We start from the raw sequence: 4754 nt of genomic DNA on the forward strand, positions 1-4754 counted from the left end.
CAGAGCATGGGGTCTTTTGCTTAAGCCACTGACCTGGTAAGGGCAAAGACCCTAACTTAAGTTAGCTAATAAACTTTCCTATTGCATTTGCATTGTCGTGTGTTGGCATATTCCTCTCCAAGCATCTCCTTCATAACCTGGGCACAACACTTTCTCTTTGCATATTCTGGTCCTGCTTCTCTACCTTTCAAACTCCATCTAGTCTTTAAAGTTCAAGAAAAGAAGTCATCTGCCAAACCTTCTTGTCCTCACCTCTTTTTCTTCTTCTGTTTTAGTGGTTAACATATTACAAAACAGCTACTTCTTAATAGTTAATTGTGTAGAATAAATTCATTCATTTGACATGTTAAAAGTGCCAGGTGGGACCTCTTTCCTCATCCAATCAAATATGGGCTAGATTGTGATGACTTTGACAAAATATTTGTAGAAGTGACTGTAATAATTTTGTGTCTAAACTTTAAGATAATTGGCAGCTTCTGCTTTGGTCTCTTGGAGTCTCGAACCACTATACAAAATGTTTGACTACCTTGAGAGCATCACACTGAAAGGAAGTCCAAGCTAGCATACAGAAAATGTGGTGAAGAAGAACTGAGGCTCCAGGTGTGTGGCTCCAGACATCTCTATCTATTCAAGCGACCCCAGACATGCCAGACATAAATGCTTAGAACCTTCAACATCCATGAGTATTTTAGTTTTCCTCCTATCTCACTAGCTGCTATGATCTCACATTCCTTTCCTGATCCTTGGAACACAGAGAGCTCCAACCTCTGATCTGTTCTATCTACACTCACTTCCTGGGGAAATTTCCTCCAGTCCAATGACTTTAAATACCATCTTTCACTTATAACTCTCCAGTTTATGTCTTTAGCTCTCTCAGGAATTGCATACCCAATGGTCTCCTTGGCATCTGCACTTTAATATCTAATAGACTTTTCAAACCCAGCACATTCCAACTAAACTTGTGATCTTCTTCAGAGCAGCTCCTGTTGTAGTGACCCCATCTCAGTATATGGCACTGAGAGTTAACATGTTGCCCAGAAATACATTGAAGTTGTTATCCTTGATTTCTCTTTTTCTCATATACCCCATTTCAATCCATTAGCAAGCTCTTCACTTATCAACATGGTTAGGTGCCAAAGGCAAAGTTGTTATGAAAAGATGGAAGATAACTATTTCATATCACAAAATGGAGGATAACTGCATTATCACATAACTGGCAGACTACATCACTGCATAATTACCAAAACACTGAGAATCATGGTCCAGCCAAGGTGAAATATAATCTTAACCACCACAGTAAGCATTGCTCTTACTTGCATCTCAGCTTTAGTTATTGCCAGATATGTTGTTAATGCACAAAATAGTCAGATAGTAGATTTTTTTCACTACAGTCACAAATGCAAACTATGGAACAATAAGATAGTCAATAACTGAAGCATTATTGTTTTTGTTGTTAGATGCCATCAAATCAGCTCCAACTCAGAGCAACCCTATGTACAACAGAATGAAACACTGTATTGAGGAGTAGGTATTCTTTAAAAATATATCCCAAATACAACCCTTTATTACAATGCTTGTCCAAGCCACCATCATTCTCACTAAGACTAATGCAAAGCTTCCCAAATTATCTATTTCTAGTCTTGCCATCCTATATGTAATTCTCCCTCTAGAAGAGTTTTAGTCTTGTAAAACACAAGAAAGATTATGTCATCCCCTGCACTTAGCTTAACAATGACTTTCCATTACACTTACATTTAAATATTTATCATTATTGTTGCTGTTGTTAGATTGCCAGGCCTTTTCTTCCATGGTACTGCTGCATTCAACCATCAACCTTCGAAGACTCAGTCCTTAGTGGGGCACAAACTGTTTGCACCACCTAGGGAATCTATCAAAATCCTTGCTATTGCCTTATTTAATCTGGCTCTGTGTGACCTCTCCAGTATCACAGTCTTTCCATTCTTTCCCTTACTCCCTCTACTCTAGTCACAATGCATTATGTTCAGGCAACCCAGAGAGATTGCTGCCTCAGGTTCTTTCTCTTTTGTTTTCTTATGGTTTACTCCTGAGATTCATTAGAATCTTGGTGAAAATGACACAACTTCAGTGAGGTCTTCCTTGTCAGTAGCACCTACAATAGGGGCTCCTTTGCCCTAGTTACTCTTCCTTAATGTGCTTTATTTTTCATCATAGCACTTTTCATCACATAAAATTATATGTTGTTAGGTTTTTAAGTGCTGTTTGAGTCGATTTTTGACTGAAAATGATGCCTGTAACAGACTAGAATGGTCCCATAAAGTTTTCTCGACTGTGGTCTTTATAATAGCAGATTGCCAGGTCTTTCTCTTTTGTAGTACTACCAATATGCTTACTTGATTGCTCATTTATTGCTAGCTCTAATACTCTATAAGCTTTTTAATTTCAAATACTTTATCTGTTCACTCCTATGTCCTATGTCCAACATCTCAGGATAAACATATAGTTAGACTGCATAAACTTTTCGAGACCAGAAACTATTACATACTGCTTTAAATTCCCCCTCTTACAGCCTTTCATATTGCTTGATGAAAATCAGATGTTGTTGTGTTGTTGTTGTTATGTGCCGTCGAGTTGGACCTGACTCATAGCAACCCCTCCTTCGGTTTCTAAGGCAGTATAACTACAGAAGTAGATTGCCCAACCTTCCTTCTGAGGAGTGGCTGGTGGGACAGAGCCAGGAGTCAGCTGCAGGGTTCCAATTGAGAAGAGGGAATCCAGGCCATATCCCAAAGTGGCAAGGCGGGAAAATGGGAGAAAGGAGAGGAAAAGGCCAGGGGGACCAGCACAGAGCAAGGAGTCAGCTGCAGGGATCCAGGTGAGGAGAGGGAACCCAGGCCACACCCCAAAGGGGCAAAGCAGGAAAGTGTAAGAAAGGAGAGGAAAAGGCCCAGAGATAGGTACAGAGCAACGAGACAGCCGCAGGGATCCAGGTCAGGAGAGGGAACCCAGGACATGCCCCAAAGCCTCAAGGCAGGAAAGCAGGGAAAGGACAGAAAAAGCCACAGAGACCAGGACAGAGTGAGGAGTCAGCCCCAGGATTCCAGGTGAGGTGAGGGAACACAGGCCATGCCCCACAAGCAGCAAGGTGGGAAAGTGAAGGAGAAGAAAGGCTAGGGGGACCAGGACAGAGCAAGGAGTCAGCCACAGGGATCCAGGTAAGGGTGATTGGAGAGGTTTCCAACAACTAAGGGAGACAAAGTTGCCCTTAGGTTTGTCCTACTGTGGTGAAGTATTGCTGTGAGTCTTGAGATTGTACAACTGGTGATTCAAACCCAGCGGGGTACACATGGTGCACGGTTATCAGCCCAGCTTGCAGATTGAGACAGACTAGGAAGAATGAAAAGGCCATCCACTTCTCAAAGATTTGGCCAGGGAAAACCTTATGAATAGCAAAGAAACACTGTCTGATACATTATTGTGAAACTTTATGAATAGTCCAGAAACACTGTCCAATACAGAGGAGGAAGATTAGTCACTTAGGTTAGAAGGCTCTCAAAATAGGACTTGGAAAGAGCTGCATCATCAGAGTAAAACTAGCCTTACTCATATGGATAAGATAAAGCTTTTGAGACCTCCATTTGCTGATGTGGCACCACTCAAATTGAGGAGAAACAGCTGCAAACATCCATTAATCACCAGCACATGGAATATACAAAGTATAAATCTAGGAAAATTAGAAATTGTCAAAAATGAAATGGAATGCATAAACATTGATATCCTCGGCATTAGTGAGCTGAAGTGGACTGGTTTTGGCCATTGTGAATCAGATAACCATATGATCTACTATGCTGGGAATGACAGGGAATGACAGTTTGAAGAGGAATGGCATGGCATTCATCATCACAAAGGATGTTTCAAGATCTGTCCTGAAGTACAATGCTGTCAGGGATAAGATAATATCCATATGCCTACAAGGAAGACCTGTTAATATGACTATTATTCAAATTGATGCACCACTCACCAAAGCCAAAGATGAGGAAATTGAAGATTTTTATCAACTTCTGCAGTCTGAAATTGACCGAAAATTCAATCAGGATATGTTAATTATCACTGGTGACTGGAATGCAAAAGTTGGAAATAAAGAAGAATCACTGATAGTTGGAAAATTTGACCTTGGTGACAGAAATAATGCTGGAACTCACAAGGTAGAATTTTGCAAGACCAACAATTTATTCATTGCAAATACCTTTTTTCAACAACACAAATGGCAGCTGTACATGTGGACTTCATCGGATAGAACACACAGGAATCAGATTGACTACATCTGTGGCAAGAGGCAATGGCAAAGCTCAACATCTTCAGCCAAAACCAGTCTGGGAGCTGATTGTGGAACATCATCAACTGCTCATATGCAAGTTCAATGTGAAGTTGAAGACAATTAAAACAAGTCCATGAGAGCCAAAATATGATCTCGAATATATCCTTCCTGAATCTAGAGACCATCTAAAAAATAGATTTGATTCATTGAACAATGACCAAAAGCCAGAAGAATTATTGAATGACTTCAAGAACATCATCCATGAAGAAAGCAAGAGGCCATTAAAAATGGGGAAAAAAAGACCAAAATATATGACAGAAGAGGGTCTGAAGCATGCCCTTGAGCAGAGAGCAGCTAAAACAAATGGAAGAAATAATAAGAACAAAGAGCTGAACCAAAGATTTCAAAGAGCAGCTCAAGAAGACAAAGCCAATTACTATAATGAAATGTGCAAAGG

Source organism: Orycteropus afer, unplaced genomic scaffold (assembly GCF_000298275.1).
Source record: "Orycteropus afer afer isolate SDZICR_OR568_19922 unplaced genomic scaffold, OryAfe1.0 scaffold00109, whole genome shotgun sequence".
Taxonomy (NCBI): Eukaryota; Metazoa; Chordata; class Mammalia; order Tubulidentata; family Orycteropodidae; genus Orycteropus; species Orycteropus afer.